The sequence below is a fragment of the Pezoporus flaviventris genome, unplaced genomic scaffold, assembly GCF_033815535.1.
Source record: "Pezoporus flaviventris isolate CSIRO_AGI_PZ_B2104156 unplaced genomic scaffold, CSIRO_AGI_Pfla_v1 ptg000066l, whole genome shotgun sequence".
Lineage (NCBI taxonomy): Eukaryota > Metazoa > Chordata > Aves > Psittaciformes > Psittacidae > Pezoporus > Pezoporus flaviventris.
Window position 1 is genome coordinate 15,486,761 of NW_026892614.1, and position 18,560 is coordinate 15,505,320.

An 18,560-nucleotide genomic window follows, 5' to 3' on the forward strand; every position below is an offset into this window, starting at 1 on the left:
AAAGGTGAGACATAGGATTAATGGATCCAGGAAACAAGTTCCCTGGAGCTACCATGTCCTCTTTGATTTTTTATCTGTTATAGATTGCCTCTGAAAGAATAAAAAAGAAGCTGAGCTGAAGTATCTGTTCCTAGACCTGTCTGCCAGAGTGTATTTCTACTGCTCAGTCATGCCTAGATCTGAATGTCAGGAAGGTGAAAGCACCAAGGCATTTACTACCCCATGAAAGCCTCGGGCTGTGAGATTAAGCAAAGAATAAACGTGACCCAGTCAGAACAGTCTCCACTAAAAAAAGTTGGTAGATAATATTGAAAATGTTTAATGTTGCCACCAATATGATATCTGCCAAAACTGTTAAGTTTTATAGTGGGCTATAAAATCAAAGCTCACAACACCAGGCCAAATCAGCAGCCATGAGACTGTAGTTTACTGAAGGCTGCATAATCAAGCAGAAAACACTACAGGCATGGTAGCTCCCCCACTGAAAGTGCTCGAGGATAGGGTTGGACTTTTAGTCTCTTCCCCACAAAAGAAAAACATCTAGTGGGTAAGAAGGAGACTAGTGTCAGCTGTTTTGGTTGTGGTCAGACATGGCCTGAGATAATTGCCAGGCCATTGAAAAATGTAATGGGTTCTCCTGTTACTAATAACTTACATTCACCAGTCCATGTAATTGATTACATCCTGACTGGACCTTGTTCTGCATGCTTATTTTGTCAGTGAATCAATCTGATTTTCTAATATCAGTGATAACAGGTAAGCTTCGTGACAGTTACAGGAACAGATGCTGTACACTTGTGACTGGGGAGAAGGACCCTGAAACCATGTCTTGGTGATGAATTAAGAAAACCCTTCACGGTAAATGATAGGTAATATTCTGGGAACACTGGACACTGAGAGGAAATAGCTCACTATCCACCAGAGTAAGCAAGGAGGAAAATAGCTGTGCGCCCAATCTTACTCCTGTTCCACAGGAGTTCAAATTTCTAATATGACGTCAAGCATCATTTCAGCTGGAAGGCACAGAAGAGTCTGATTCTTCATGGTATTTCTGGAGCTGCCACCAGGCTCGCACCACCTTTGCAGTTAGTACTGACAATGAGCTGTTATATATCTGCCTATACATAACACTAATATGATCATTTAGGTCATGCCTGGGGAGTCATGATCACAGACCCATTTTGCTAAGCTCTGGAGAGTGCACGCTATATATTAGCCTTTCTACACAGATCTTCCTTACTAAGAACTACATCTAAGTCAGTTTATTAGCTTCCTCTCAAGCAAATGTTCTTAACGTGGTTCTTGTGTTTAGTTACCTCAGTATCCTCTGTATGTATGCATTCAAATAATCCTGCATGGATGATGTCTGTGAATGGCTGACATCCTCTTAAATCTTACTTCAGGGATGATGGAGAATTTGGATAATGCCTGGAATTTGTGTAGTTACATAGTAAAGTGAAAAATTTCACCCTGAAGGAATTACTTAGTATTGTTTATGCAATACATTCAGTGAATCAATTTATCCTTCAGTGCATTTTATCTAATGCATATAGGCAAGAGCTTTAAAGATGTTTTCAATTATTTTGAAGACCAGTTTTGCTTTGTGCATTTGCAATTCACCATGTCAGTCAGGTAGTGAGCCAGAAAAGTCCTCCTTTTTGTACTTGATTAGTTTGTATTATGGGAGTTTATTTCCTTTCTTGTTACCTTGTTTTTTCCCATAAGAGTATCTCCTTTGATTAGTGGCACTTTCTTGTCTATTTTCTGCTGTCTGCTTAATATTTTACCTCTTCATTCCCTTTCTTCTCCATCTGTGGCTCACCATCAGTGTGAAAAAAAATACAGCACTTGCATGACATCATTCTGAGCTACAATTTTCTCTTAAGAACATTGACTTCCTCCCACCTGGGTGCAGGTGTTCCCAACACTCCTTCAGTGACATCTTGACATGACAGCCCTGTTTCTCAGCTTTGTGTTTCTTTCACCACTGCTCTCACCACCACCATACCAATATCAACAGATCAAATGGGGCAACAGTTGCCTTTTTCTGAGGAGTAATTTATTCTGATTAGAAAAATAATGGCTACAAGCAAAAAAATCCTTTGAACCCCCAGCAGCTGCTGTTTCCCTTCACTTAGGCAGGCGTTAGTTCCTTTCAAAAGTGATTTTCACTTCAACAAGCTTGGGTTTTTTCTCACTCCCATCTTGGTCTAAATCCTTGTGGTTCAACCAGGAATCCATAAATCTTTATTACCTCAGGCACTTCTCTTTCTGCTTTCATCAAGTGTTTATTTGTATGATAATACTTCAATATCTTAAATCACTGCTAGTCATTTATCATAGTAAATGGCATTTCTTTAACATTATGTCCCTGTTCTCCCACCTTATCTCCAGTTTGTTTTGCTCAGACTGCAAGCTCTTTGATATTGCAGCCAGACTTTCCAAGAAAGATGGGTTATTTTCATGTTTTTTAACCTGTAGAGGTCTCAACATACAGGTTTGCAATGGGCTATTGGACAGCCACACCAGTACACCACATCAGGCTGTGTGAAAAGCATTTAAGACACAGAAGTGCTGCAGTAAGGCTGCAGCAAGGCTGCAGCTTCTCCTACAGAGGAAGGCAGAGCAACCAAGGAAGTCTTATGAATGATCTGTATCACACTCTTCCTTCCACAGGCAGTATCCACAAGAGCATCCTGGCTTATCAGATACCGTCAGTAACTGCCAGGGATAGGTGCTAAGTGATTCTAATCTAAGAGATTTTTCCTAAAACTAACCAACATTGCTGAACTCATCTCTCTTACTTCCCAATTTGAAATATTTGATGAGGAACTTTATTGCCTGGGACCACTTACAGTGATGCTCCCCTGAACACAAGGGAACAGCATAGGCAGAGGGTCATTAGGAAATGTGGGAAGCTCATGATCATTTGGAAAAAACACAGTACCAACCTACCCACAGCAGGACTACCAAATGCTTTTTTCTCCTCCCCCTTCCTTTGCCTTTGCATCCACTATCTCTAACAGTTCCCTTCCTGTCCACCAGCGCAAGCATTTCACAGACAAATACACCTCTATCATATCACCTTCCCTATTCACAGTTTGTCATCAGTAGGTGACACTTTCCCAGACCCTGAGAGGCACTTCGGCAGGGCTGTGCTCAGTCTCTGGTGAGGCTCCCTGGTCCTAGTCTTCAACTCCACCACTTAATTCAGTTATTAATACCTCATCTTAAGGAGTAACGTTAATAAGAAGAGGTTGGTGAAAGCTGATTCACTATTGATGCTAATCTCTGCCATTCTGCAAGCTCCACTTGTCCCCAAAGATCTTGTTTATACCAGCACTGAAAGCTGTGGGAAGTGCCTTGCCCTGGCGGCAACCATCCTATCTGTGATGGAAATGTTCATCTGTGGGCTTTGCCCCCTTTCATACCCAAAATGGACCTAGCTGGATGGTGCTTATTAAAGCATGTCTGGACTTGGACTAGTACGTCATTGCAACCCCTTGGAACTAGCAACATTAGACAATCCTCCACACCCCAGGTGGATCTTCTCTTATTGGCCTAATTATACCTACCCTGCTATCCACTGCACTGACATGAATCATAAATGTCTTTATGGGCAGACATGCTGATGTATTTCATAATTGCATAGACAATGCCCCTCATGGGCCAGATTTTCCCTGGTGAACAGTGCTAGTGGCTCCTGTTGCTAACAGAAAAATTAGAAAGCGTCGGTACTGCTCTGCTGCAGAGAAAGACATCAAACAAGCAACCACACTGCTGTCACTTGCATGCTGCATGAGGAGAGGCCGCTTGGACAGCTACATCCCATGCTTTCCTGCAGGAAGGGTTTTATCCCGAAAATTCAATGAGGTGTGAAGTTATTAGAGCCCTAATTTCAACCCCGTGACATATCAAGCATAGAGTCATAGAATACCAGGTTGTAAAGGACCTCAAGGATCATGTGGTCCTAAGATGGAGTTGATGGGCAAGCCTTTAAGACACTTAAAGAAAGCTCCTAAAGAAACTTCAAGCACTGCTTATTGGCAAATGACAACACGATGTAATCACCACCATAGACTATACACCAGACTTCCTGTGCATTTGACCAGTAACCATCAGCTTTGGGTCATAAGCCATATTTGTCCCTGCCTCTGTCTCTACGGAAGCAAGGCAGGAGGAGAAATAACTTCTCGAGGGAAGGAGCTTGACCCTGCTGGCTGTGAGGAGGGGTGGGAGGACAACCCTCTTTCTTCTCCTTGTAGCAGAGAAAAGCTCATGGGGACAACAGTCTCCTGAGATGCAAACTTCCTCAATGAACAACCCCGAGGGGCCAAACCATCTCAATGGTTGTTCCATAGACTAGGGACCTGAAGACAAGAACTCCTTCCTGAGCAGCTAGAACATAGAGCCATATGGTTTAGAAACTGCATCTCTAATTTTCTTTAAAGGGGTGGAGGAAAGTAATCAGCATAGAGCAGTTGTCAAAGACTTATGTTTCAAGATCCAGAGACACTGTGGTTGAAGGCCAGCCTTGGGGACACAAGGGAAAGGGACACATTACATGAAAATTTCAATATTTCAGGAGACAGAGTTACAAATGCTAACACTTTTCTTTGTCACTTAAAATTTGGGTTCTCCACGGTGATTTTAAGGTGAAAATATTTGGGGCCTAATACTTATTTTCTGAACATCCAATGCCTCTTTATAAACACTATGATTCAATACTGTTCCCACATGTGAATACCCAGAAAGTCTTGGGATGCAAAGAACTGTGTTGACCTGCATAAGCCCAGGCATTAATGTGTAGAGAAAAGGCTCAAAAAATCCCATCCCCAGGGGTTTCCAGAAACAGGCAAATGAATGCAACCACTAAAAGAAAAGAAAATGCAAGTGTCTTTCCCAAAATCTTACAATAGTTAAATTTGCTTTCTATTGATTTATCCAGCTGGCTTAGAAAGATAAAAAATAATGAGATTTTTTTAAGCAAAAAATATTTAAAACCATTTTAAAAATCTATATTTCTTCTCTCCTCTCCCTCCCTGACATAAATATTACATTCATAAATCTAGCCTGTGATAAAATGCTCTCCTAATTTATACCATTGAGTCCCCAGATGACACGGTCGCCTGTGAAGTTTTGCCAGCTATCCAAGCCTGGTACTATGAGCATTTCACACTGCTTCTTGTGTATTGCTCCATTCCTAAATGAGTTTTTAAAGTGTTGTGCCTCTGGTGTTTTTCATGGGCTTTCCTCAGGCACAGCTTCCACAGGGTTTCGCTGAAAAAAAAAAAGGAAAGGCATTTAGTGCTGCTTATGTAGAGGCAATTTGCCAGCCTCTAAAGACAGACATTTCCCATAACATCCTGCCCTATTTAACCAGCCTCTTTATCACCTTGAAATTGAAAGCAAATAGAGGAAAGTATGATGGGAAGCATTTTTAACAAGCTACCCTTACCCGTAAGTGAGTTTCACTCAAACCCACAATTCTTTCGTGCTTACACTACTGACAAGCTTGGAATCTGGACCTTGAGACCAATAAATATCGTAAGATAATTCCCAGCTCCAAAGACCTTGGGTAGGAAAGGCATTGGGAATGAGATCCCTCACAAGCAATGTATAAATTCTGCACTCCAGTTTCCTCAGAAGACAGGCTACTTCCTAGCTTCCCTTCTCATTTCAACTTTCTGTCACTTAGACATCCTTTAAAAAATTATATAGTTCTTACTGTTAAATTATGAATAAATAATATGACTTTTCCTGCCCTTCTCTTTATGCATAACTTGCTTAGAGGAGCATTGACTTATTATGGAAAAAATGTACCAGGAATTTATAGTCAATTTGAGTCTGATCATTGCCTATAAATCTCTTCTGACATCTGATCGTTCCCCATAAAATACTCTTTCATTAGCTCAGCCAAGGCTTCTAGCAGCCTGGTTGATCAGGCTGATCACCTGATTCTTTCTTTTTCTTCTTTTTGCCATACATCTCAACTTTATACTATCACTGTCAAGTCCCTAATCAGCATGCTGAATAATGTTATCTGAAGGCTTAGTATCCCTTTACACATCTGCAGACCCATCTCCATTCCCCTATGGACTCCCCACCTCACCTGAACTGCAGTCCTTTGGTAACTAGAAACTTCCAAGCTTTCAAAGACCTTTTCTCCAGATAGTGTATCTTCTCAAAATACCCTGAATGATGTGGCCTGACATATGCCTCTGAAATGCAGACAAAGCAACATTTGTCACATTATTCCTCAAGCTGATTATTGAGTTGGAAGGGTTGGAGAGAAATCTTGGAAAGCTCTGCAGTTAGATTTTCCCTGAGTATTCCAGTCTAGCTTTAACAGAGTCACATTAGAAATGAACTGGTGGGTATATGCATTAGTGTATACCACTAATACCTGGTGTGAGGCTGACCTGCATAGGAGTGGAGCTGGTGCAGCTCATCTTCTACATTGCATTTAGCAGATAAAAATAAGGAGAAGAAAAAAAACAAGTGTTGTAATGGAAGTGTTAGACACGACCCAAAGTACCAGCCCACATAGACAGGTTATATTACAAAAAATATCTGTAGTGTCTTTACTGATTATAGTTAATCCTGCAGGACCTTTTTCACACTGACTACCTGTTACATACAACATGCACAGCAAAGGTGGTACACAAGCTACTTAAAATGCTGCTAGCCCAGAGCTAGGAGCTGGGGGCCATAGAATCCTGCAGTGTGCATTGACATGAGTTCACACTCAACAGGAGGCGGGAGCTCAGACCTTGCACAGAAGCAAGCTACTTCCAAGAAGCTGAGAGTAGAGTTTTGCTTCATGGAAGAGCAGCATCTCCAGGATCCTCCTGAGTTCCTAGGTATGTGCATAACCACTAATCTGGGGTAAAAAATATAGCCACTTATACTACCCTTATAACCTTTTTAAGCACCTTTATATATGTCAAATATGGGACAAATGCACCATGTATAAGACAACCATGGACCATAATGTTGATTACCAAGTCATTACAATCCATACTACATTTTCTAATCTGATAGTTCTTCAGTAATGAACATGACGGTGTTACTCAGGTCTGATTTTTTCCCCAGTGAAGCCAACAGTAGCAAAATTCCTGCTAATTTTAGCTGAAAGCACAATGTACTTAAAAGGCCCATGAATAAAGCTACACTGCTTGTCTCAAATTTACAGCATTACCAACTCTTGCATCCCTATTGCAAATCTCAATATGTTTAGGAAAGAAAGATAAAGCTCTTAGACTCCTGTGATCAGAAGAGGAGATCAGCTTTGTTTAGAAAAATAAATAGGTAAATAATCTTGGCTTTTCAGACTGCAGAGGAAAGCTAGGAAACATGAGACTCCAAACTTGTTAACAAAAGTCTTAAAACGTCTTATGCCTCAGATGTCTTGATTTTTTAGCTCTGTCTCATTAAAAGCCTACATGTAGAACTACAAAACTATGCTCCTAATGAAAACATGTGTAGCAGATGCTCAGTAAATAGTTTTCCCAATAAAAAGCAGATTTTGGAAGCATGACGAGTGCCCTTATCACTACTACCCAATATAGTTAAGGAGTGGTGGCCAAGCACTCCAGCAGACTTTAGGAGGGTTTGCATGTTAGCAGTAATTACACAGCTTATCTGGATACAGTCTGTGTTCATTATATAGCAATGATATTAATTTCCTAAGATCCCACAGCCTTTATAAAACACTGGGCACTTAGAGGTAGGAAAACTGTTCGTGTTAACTTTTTAGTCCAGTCTGATTTTAACTGCCTTTTTATGCTAGGCCCTCTTTAGTCCACTTTGGCAGTAAATACCCTCTTAAAGACTTTTTACACTGCCACTGGATGTGTAAAGAAGTCTGGCTGTAAATGAGAATCAGGTCCAGTGAGTCCAAACAGAAATGCAAAAAGAAACCAAATACTTTTAAGGTTTAATCACCTTCAGCATAAATCTCCCCCATACAGAAGAATAACAGCGTGTTTCCAGCCATCCAACACTGGATTGTTCCTCCAATTGTCCCCTTTAATTAGCCTTTCTGTCCCCTGGTGCTCTTGGTTTATTACTTCAGTTGTAAACAGGACATTATTCAAGACTGTTTCAGGCTAATTGCACTACAAATATTAAGAGTCTGGCTATTAAGTGGTCATAAATGAGTCTTTGTAACTACTAGATGGTTAGTAAAAACAATGAAACGCAATTGTTGCATGTAAATACAAGTGAGCAGTGTAATATTTTATAGTGATGACTATTTAATTGAAAATTAGGTCAAATACTTCAGGATTTCTGACAATATTGCTGTATTTGTAGCAACAGTCCTTTGAAAGCCAATTCTGTTTTTCTGCCCTCCCCCACCTCTGCCAAGGAATTCTGTGCTAGATTCAGTCCCAGGCACACAAACTGAATTCACCTAGACCACTAGTTTCCTTGAGAAACCCAGTCTTGTCTCCTCAGCTCAAGAGGTTGACCTGGGACTCAAAAGTAATGAACACCCTCAGAAGTGGTGAGGTCTGCAGATACTTAGCATATCTGAAAAGGGCTAAACCTATGTGATGCTATGTTCATCTGAGGCACTGCAAGGAAAAGAATCATGAACCTGAATAGGATTTTCTGTGAGCTCTGGGATAATCCAACAGGCTGGCATGGTGCACGTATGGCCAGGTTTGCTCAACCCAGCTCCATCAAGACTCATCTCACCATTCTATGCAATGTAGTTATATAGCCAACATAGGCTACATTTTTCCAAGAAGAATTGGGTACATTACACAGAAAGCAGTGCAGGACAGACAGACAGCTGGGTCACAGATGTCCTAGGTAGCAACATAAACATTCAGAGCCACAAAGTAATAAGGATGCTGTGGTCTATAAAGTTCACTAGCATGTGCTCCAAGGAAAAATATGTATGCCAGCAACAGGATAATACAGGCAGCAAAATACATGTTTCAGTAACTATCACTAGTGAAAATTTTCTTCAAGTAATCACACCTTAGAACAAATTAGTTGACAACTAATTATGTAGAGACAGCCCTTGAGCTCATATAATCCCTGCCAAATTGCACCAAGTGAGGAGTGAGGACCTGTCCTACAAGCTGTTATACAAACAATTTAACATGTTGTTCTATTGTATTTAACCCAATGCTGTTGCAAGCAGAACAGTTCAGTGAGTAAACCCAAGTATTTTAAACCAGAAACAAGATAGCTCCAAGGCTAGACAAATCCCCAACATAAACATTTCTATTGGTGTCCTCACCTGTGAAGTGACTTGTTTTAATGCTGACTAATTAGTTTGTAAATTTTGCTGTAGGTTCTTTTTTCTTATCTCACCTACATTTTGTTGGCAAAGTCCAAACAAGTGTTAAGCTCCTCATGTTATCAAGTAGTTGCTACAAGAAGCTGTGACCCTTTAAACTCCATAATCCTTAGGGGAGCAGAAAACTCCTCTGCTGTATTAGCTCATGGGGCCTCTTTTTTAATTAGAACTGGGAGACTGAAAATCCCAATTTCAGCTTCCTGTTGCCATTCTCATTGATTCCTAGATCAGGAAGAACATAGGAGCTACAGAAAACAATATGGCCCATTTCAGCCTGGAGGAGGGGTTGTTTGCTTGCCACCTGGCCAAAGTTCTGATATGCAACAGGGTGCAAAGTTAATCCCATTCGTACAGGCTAGTACAAGGTGAAATAATGTGTGTTCATGAAGCTCCAAAATGCATGTGTTTGTTACATTTTTTCAGGACTTTTTAAGTAATCACTGAGCATTTCTTGAGCTAGATACCTTCACAAACCCTTCTGAAAGCAGACATTGTCACAGACAGAGATGACACAACACATCATTAGAGGTTCCTGGCTTGCATGATTTTCCACAGGAGTAAAATGAAACACCTCTAATCATCTGGGTCCAAGTGATTTGATTGCATGAGGAGCTTTTGTCAGGAGTGAGAATTATGGTCTCTCATTTCCAGCCCCATGCTAATGGCATAACCCACTGGACTGTCTTTCCTTATCCAGAGCGCCATTGAATTCAGGTTTTGGTGTTGCTGTTGAGAGTACAGTTAATAACTTCAAAATAAATTAATAAAGAACAGGATCTCCTGTGGAGTTCTTGTCTCTAATTAAGTGGTGGCAGGGGAAGCATGTAGCGCAGTAAGAAATAATTGAAACAAAGAACCTTTCATTTTTATCAAGCTATTTAGCATTTTGGCATCCTCCCAAAGGCATTTACTATAATTGGAAACATTTTAAATTGCCTGATTTAAATCTGCAGCCCCCTCTCAAGCACATGGTCACATTGAAAGGGTAAGGCATTGTTCATGAGTCAGGCTCTAACAGGAGAGCAAGATGGGAGGATATGGTGCTGTTATGTTCTATTGAAAGAGCTAAATGAGGGGTTTTTTTTCAGAGAATATTTTCTTGAGAAATATTGTTTCAGCACTGTCCATACATACTGTAAGCAAAGCAAAATACAAATCTGAAACATTTATCTTGAACTATCCAATTTGAAAGTTCAGAACCATGTAATATTGTTATACAGACTAGGAAGGGTATTTTCCTTTTTAATTTTTAGCCTCCAAGCCTAAACGCTATGCAAAAAGTAATATCTAGGAATGAGAGAAATATGTTAATCCTACCTAGGTAATTTATTTTTGCTTCTACTTCAATTCCCCAAGAAAACTAAACACATTTTCTGCAGGAAAATACAAACTGGGTTTTTTTTGGGGGGGTTTCTTCAGTCAGGTCAGAAAAAAAAGTCAATTGGTACACTACTCTAAAATGGATACTAATAGGAAACACTTGTACTAATGCCCCAGGTGCAGTAATGTGCTAAAAGGTTTTTATGTATACCCAATGCTGTTGTATACTAGAGGATGTCTCCAGCATCCATTCCGTCACTGACTTCTCTACATGCATTGTGTGCCCTATTCCTTTGACTCACATTCTAAGGTTTGTATCATATACCATAATAAATTCGGCTCTCTATTCTACCAGGGGTAACAGCAAACTCTGGCCTCCCAAAAAATTTCACCCTTGTGCATTCTCATGGACTGATCAGTAGCATAAGTTTTAAGAGTGGAGCAGGATCAAACACATCATTGCTGTGAGATGTGGGGAAAAATATTCTCGAAAGAGATGGAAGAGGAGGAGACAGGCACCAAAGCCAAAGAAGAAAAATACTTAACAGTAATAGAGACAGGCTATAAATGCCAGCCACATGAAGAGCAAAAAAAGAAGTCAGGGGAAGTGTTTGTAAGTAAATATGAAGAGTGGGAAGAGTGAGGACAGATGCAGCAAGAAGAAAGGCATGCACCCTTTCAGACAGATGGCCATAGCTTTAGCTGGTGAAACTTCAAAATGGATATTCCCTTAACTGAAATGGAAGAAGGCGAGTCCTAGCAGGAAAACATGTACTCCATGCTCCTCTAGAATAATCCAGCGGGAAGGCCTGCATATCACAAATATTGCTTATTTGATGATATTTTTGCAGGGAAATTAAGAGGTATTCCTGTGAATGTGACTGGCAAAATGCTGGTTTTGTAATTTGTGGACTAATTCATGGACTATATTGTCCCAAAACCTTCTCTATTTTGTATGAGAAGGGAAACCATAGCAAGAAAAAAGTCTGTGAAAAAAACATTGAGGGAAGAGATACGGGCTTGCCTGTAAGCAAAATACACCAGATGCAGGTTTGGGTATAAAATACCCAAAATACCTTTAGAGAAAAGGAAAGCAAAATAACTAATTTGCTATAGGAGATCTTTGGAGGCTGAAGACCGCCATCAAAAATGGGGTAAAAACACTGTTGGCTTGGAAAAGGAGGAAGAAAGTTGCTTTTTGATTGTACTCACTAATCAGCCTCAGGGATGACTTTCTCCAAGACCTATTCTGCTTTCTTTTACACGTACATTCATTTTCTGAAAGGGATTTACATTTCAAAACTGCAATTGAGCAGCACCACTTATTCATAATATTAAGACTTTATAAGTAGCCCCTTGAGTAAGTACACTTAGAATGCTTTGGATCTTGAAAGTGAAGGTCTGTGTATGACTTTGATCTCCTAAAGCCTTTCTACAGAGATACATTATATTCATTTTCTTCTGATTGGGCCAGAAGGTTATCATTCTTAAGAAGTACAAAACTCAGGAGGACCAGAGCCTGGGTATCCGAGGAGACAGCTAATCACTCACTGAGCTTCTCACCTCAAACCCTGATTGTCTGCTCCTGGAGATCATAAAAATAATAACCCAATAACACCTTCAGCAATTCTATCTGTCTTCCCCTCCATCTCTCAAAGAAGGAGCTGACTATTCTGTTCCTTTCTCATTTCTCAGTATCCCAGATCCGTAGGCTCTCCCTCATTTATGTATCAGCTGTTTTTCCCTGGTACCTCAGAGAAGGATGCTGCCTTCCACATGTGTTGGTAGGTAAGGATTGCTGCTTGTAGGTCTTCTGCCCTGAGGGCCCCCATCCCTTCCAGCTGTGCTCATGAGTGATTCTGGAAAGAAACATTAGACAGGTCCACACCACACAACACACAACCACTGGGTGACTGCTGATCTATTAAGAGACTTGCTAAAAGCAAAAATGCTGCTAGCTAGAGCTACATCTGCTGTCTCTGTTAGACCCCGACTCCCCACTTGAGAGCAGGGGACGTTACTAGGTGTGCTGCACAGGAACCAAACTCCCCTGCCTCAGGACTCAGTGCTTTTAGTTTATTACATGAGGAGTCTTCTTCTTGGTGAGATTTTTAGCATGCCACCATGGCGTTTCTGCAATATTTAGAAGCAACTGTTATGAAACTGTTTAGTCTACATCTGAAGAAGAAAAGGTGCTTTATCTACCATTACCCCTGTTTTCATCTTCCTACATAGTGTTAAAATAAAAAGTATACAAGTGCACATATGTCAGAGACAGTTTTTCCCTGAAATGGACCAATAATGCCCACATTTGTTAGATACTTTGAATTTCAAATAGCAACCTCAAAGGGCACTGGCATTACATGGTGATATAGTTAAATGGTTAATACCTAAATGTTTATCATTCCAATTCCATTTTTACACATATATATTAATACATTTCAGATCATGAGCTATGTTTTTAGCTGGAGGGAGGGAAGATAGTGGCTGAGGGAACGATTTGCTGAGTGCTGGGTTGTTTCTATTTCAAGCTCTTAAGAATGGAAAGTGACTGGGCTTGAGAAAACTCACAAGTTCTGTTTAAAAAGATGTGTCCCTCACCTTGTCATTTCTGTATGGCAGTATTTTCCTGTACATATGTTTAGACCAGCCCTTGTGTTTCCTGAGCTAATCATACCCATGCAAAGAAAAAGTAATTTAGAGCCTGTAGTTAAAACAAACATATGTCAGAGGAATATTTAGAGCTTCTTCTATGACTAACTAAGCAAACAACTTTCTTCACTTGTCCAGGATCTGGGGGTGGTACAACAACAGTGGTACAGCAGCTGTGGTGGAAGGACTGGGCTGCATTGCATATTGCAAGCATCAACCAAGTCCCCAAACGCTATGTAAGCCTCAAACAAGTCCCCAAATGCTATGGCTATATAAAGGGTCGTAAAAGACATCACTGATAGCAGTCCCTTGAAAACACAGCATGTGAACCCAAAATGTACCTGTAGCTGTAGCTTCTGGCCTTTCAAATGATAACAAGTTAAAGGCTAAGTTCTGTTTCTGACTTAGGTATGTAGTGGGAAATAAAACAGAGCATGAACTGAATTTTTGTTAAAAATCTTAAAGAAAAATTCTTTATACCTGGAAAAAAAAAAAAGACTGTTTTTCTGCTTTCCCCACATAAGAATGTTTTATTTAACTGTTCCAAAATATGACATCCTAGGAACATTATTAGAACTTTCTGCTAGAAATTATAAAACAATACATGACCTCCTTCTTTAACAGATGTTAGTCCGATAGTAGTTGGTTAAGTAGTTCCACGCAAGAATACAGGTGAATATTAATGTATTCAGAGGTCATACTTGGGTTTTTTTTTAATTTAAAACCATTATTATATCATTTTTTATTTTCTGATACAAGCCCACAAAACTAAAACCAAACACAAATAAATACAATTACTGAAGCAAAGAAAGCAGTTAACTTTTAGAGCAGAAAAATTGAACCAAGAAAGATAAGCAATTTTGCAGATTCTACTAAAAGATGCTAATTATATAAAAGGAAATATATTGTCATCTATGCACCAATATATCGAAGTCAAATCATCAACATCATGTGACTCAGAAATTTATTTAATCCCAAAGACTGATGCTGCCAATGGAGAAAGTGATACTGTCAAAGGGGAGCAGATATTATCCCCTGAAATAAAAATCTAACCACTTTTACCAATTGAGACATCTCATTTATTGTTTAATTAGATTAAGATCAATTTTTCTAAAAAAGAAATACATAATTTTAGGGGAAAGGATGCTTGATACTTTTCCTCAATTGTACAATTATCTTGTGTCTGCTCTGGGTGATACTAGCTATTACTATGAGTAGCTTCACTATTCATAAAATCATGTATGAACACCAGCCTGACTGCTACCACATGAAGACTAGTTTAGGCTGGAAAGGTATGGTCACTTGCTAGTGCTGTTTGGAGGCCTGCCAAATGACAAAATGCTCCCTTTCTAGTGGCTGTTCTGCATTCGAAACAATCACAAAACGAGTAAAAACTCAAGTACCAATCAATCTATAAGTTACTGGCAGTTGGAGGGATGCCTGTTGCACTGTGTCTTTTGGAAGCGGGGAATATCACCACCAGGCATATACCACCTGCTGAACAAAGGCACTTTTCTTATGACGATTTGCTTCCTTCTCATTTTACTTAGATACGTTAACCATTCTGAAATGTCTTTTCATAGACAGATACATTTTGGGGGGTTCATAACTGTAACAGAGCAGTGCTCTCAATAAAAATAATGTATTTTAAAGCAGTAGATACTGTGTAATGTATTTGCCTGAATTAATTTGTTCCATTAACATACATAAAAATTCCCATTGAAGTTGATGAAAATACTCCCACTATTTCAAACAGAAACAGGATTGCACTTATTACAAGCTTTACAAGAAATTCAATATTGATTTTAATAGTCAGGCAAGAAGATACCATACCGAAGACAGCAATCCTCCCAGTGTGGTTGCTCAAAGCCTTTCTAGAGGAGGGGGACATATAATGCACCTGAAACACAAGCAGTCTTTATAGTCTCTGTATAAGACAAGTCTTTATAGACAGTTTTACCTGCCAAAATACAAGAGCTGTTTGGGATTCATAAATATATTCACAACTACACATCACTTGTCCAAACTCTCATAAATATCAGCAGCACAACCAGAATAAGAATAATATCAGTATGAATTGCATGCTTTTACTTACAGTAATGTTTGTGAATATTTGTTTTTATTGTAACCATATGTAGTCGCTGCATCTGATAATTTAGCTTTCAAAGGATGGTGGTTCTTGGAGCCAAGGTTAACATTTGTTGTTAAATTCAAAGATCCTAAAATGAAAGTATTAAAATTGTTTATGAGAGACATGGTCATGCAGTTTGTTGAATATCTTCAACTTCTTGTAAATAGACAACTTCTGAAAGTGAAACAAACTCTCCTTCCAAAGAGCAGTTTGCAGTCTTCAGTGAAAAGAATACCAAAGCCTCCAGTGTAAAATACAAGATGTTCTTTGTTCAAAAAGATGCACTTTAGGCTTGATACAGTCCTTCAATCTCAGTTGAAAAGCAGAAAAGCAGCAAGACAGAGCAAGTTTCAATCTTGAAAAGCAACTATTCTAGTCTTAGGGTTTGACGTGTGAAGAATGAGACATTCAGAATTGGTACCCTCAGTTTTCCCAGCAGAAAGTGGACCAAGAATATCCAATTCTTCCAGTTTGTACCTAACTGGGTTATCTAGTGTTAAACCACCAAATGAAAGACATATATTGCCCCCAGTTTGAAAACAGCCCCAGGGAATCCGGTAGAGAGAAGTATCGTTTTTAGTTCATCAAACATAACAGCATATGGTTCATATTCCTTTCAGTTTTAATGCATCCAATTTAGCCTTTCATTAACCGAAACCATCTTTGTCAACAAAGTTGAGTTTCTGAACTATAACCAGTTCATTTTTTAAATTGCTTTCTCACAAAATAAAAGGTCATTCCAAAACTTAACTATTCTATGATTCTATGAAAACACGTACCTGAAGCAAGCTAGAACACTAATTTTAACATGATATACCAGAATCAAAGCAGAATAGATCCTGACTACTCTTTGTTGGCTGCATGCTTGTAAGACTTTTTGGACCACATCCAAGATAGCACTAAGCACGTTTTCTCTTCTTTACTTGCATGGAACTTCACATCACCTTTCCCAGTCTAACTTTATTGTTTCTCCTTTCTCCTCCTGTGATTTCCAGATGTCTTCACCTGCTTTTCTGGGAAGAGTAACTAATTTGTACTGTCTCTCAAGAAAGTCTCCTTAGTATCATTAGTCCTTCACACCTATTGTCTTGTGCTTGATGCTTCATCTTGGGAGTCAGGGTTTAGCATGTGTGGTAGAAGTAGACCCAGTATATCCTTTTGAATCTGGCAGAGATTAGCTGTACTCATCATTTCCCTGCTGTCATCATGCAGATGGGATGAAACTTCAGCATGTGCTTAACGTAAAACACAGGAGAGAACTGCTAACTGAGACAGGACTGCGGAACCCTGTGTTCCTGTGTCACAAAGGTGATCTGATAAATCTCATCCCATACATTCAAGTGCTTTCATGAACAGCATAGTTTCCAAAATTGAAATCCATGTAGCAGTATAAGGAAACAACTACTCTGAAATTAAGATGTTATTTTAAGTAATTAAGCAAGTGGGACAAATTGAGGCCCCGTTTCAAGATCTGTTTTTGAAGGGATGGTTATCTGGTGAAAAAAAGGACTTCTAAGTAAAAAATTGGGAAACTTGGTGTTATCTGTGCTCCTACCTGCTTCTTTACTGCATACAGGGAGTGTTCAAAGGCAGCAACCGTTCTTTAAATAACTTCAAAAGTTATTACCTTGAAATAGAGGCAGGCACAGTATCTTCTGTCTTCCCAAATAGCAGACAGGCTCGCTTAACACCACCTGCCATGGAAAACCTGCAGCACCATCAGACCTGCATTCCCAGACCCCAATCAGTAGGAAGGCAGCCCTGGGCCACACTACAGGACATTACAGTTACATTCTGCCTTAAGGCTGCACTGTGAGCACCTCTTTTATGTCGAGTTGTGTCTGAGGTTGCTGGGAGACGATGTTTCCAGCATTTCTGTTAAAGGATCTTTTGCAATTGAAGTAATTTTTTCCAGACGTTGCTTGGAGGCTGCAGCTCTTAATCCTTCAAAAATGAATGATGTTTTGGCTGCAGTGAAGAAATGACAAAAATAGCCAAGGAGGACATGGAGGACAGGTGTTTATGAGAGAGGAGCCTCTAGAAATGAAATATTGCCAAATTAGCAGTAAAATTCCCTTGTGCAGCCATAAGGATTTTACCAGCTTCCCAGACCTGCCTTACAGATGTAGTCCAAAAGGATCTCTTTTTGGCTTTACCAGGATGCCATCAGAGACACTGAAGCAGAGACGTTTCATGGAGACACTCCAGCGCTGGCAGAGTCCTGCTGTGGGACCTTGGCTCAGGACCCTGTGGACATGACCTGTCTGGGCTCACAGCCCTGGTCTCCCCATGGCCTGTTGGCATTTGGTGTCCTTGATCCCCAAGCTTCCCGGGGGCATGTCATGGCTGGGTTGCAAAAGGAAAACAAATCCTGAACCTCGCAGCACTGAAACTCGCTTTCTTCCTCCCCAGCAGTCTCCTGAATCCTAGGCTTGAGGAGCAAGGGAGCAGGCTCTGAACAAATGCCACACTGGCAGCAGCTATGGAGATGGCCTGGCAATGGCTGGGGTAAATAATACTGAGGATGAGGTGCACAAAGGAAACTAGGCAGCAAGGTTTGGGTTTAGGCTCATGAACAGCGGAGGCACCTAATTCAAATCGCAGAAGCTGCATGCCAAGGAGCTGGTCAGGTTAGTCACCAGAAATTCTAAGAGCTTGGCATAAGCTTTGTGTTTTAGATGAGAACACTTTTTAAAGTATTTTAGTGTCCAACAGCTTCAATGGGGGCAAAGGGAAAGTTCTTACCTGAAATTCCTTCTGAAACTGTTTGCCTGGATATTCTGTGAGGTAGAAAGCAGTTTTAATTCCTGTAAGATTTGGGAAGCACTTGGATGTTGGCTTACAGACCTGTGACAGGATGCCACTAGCTGACCCACCATTGTTAGTCCCTTACCAAAGTGCTCACAACACTCAGATTTTCTCTGTGCCCTGATGCTTGGCAATGCCAGCCCCCAAGCTGACCTGGCCTTTCTGACCCATATCTATATTCTACATAGACAGTGCTCTCGTGATATTTTCTTTAGAACAGTCACTCCAGATTTATACAGATACATGAGACAGTGGAGTCATGGTCTTCAAAATCTAAGGGAAAATTTGAAAATATTAAACTTTAAGAAATTAAAACAAACTTAAAAGGCTTGA

General features: G+C 40.0%; 1 long non-coding RNA gene across 1 annotated transcript; it reads right to left on the bottom strand.

The window, feature by feature from the left end:
* Positions 1–4,322: 4,322 nt before the first annotated feature.
* Positions 4,323–17,305, bottom strand: LOC133278291 (uncharacterized). The gene is made up of 3 exons (XR_009746498.1): positions 17,047–17,305; positions 15,384–15,507; positions 4,323–5,280 (listed from the first exon to the last, which is right to left on the bottom strand). It is a non-coding gene; the product is annotated as an uncharacterized LOC133278291 (long non-coding RNA).
* Between the last annotated feature and the right edge of the window lie 1,255 nt (positions 17,306–18,560).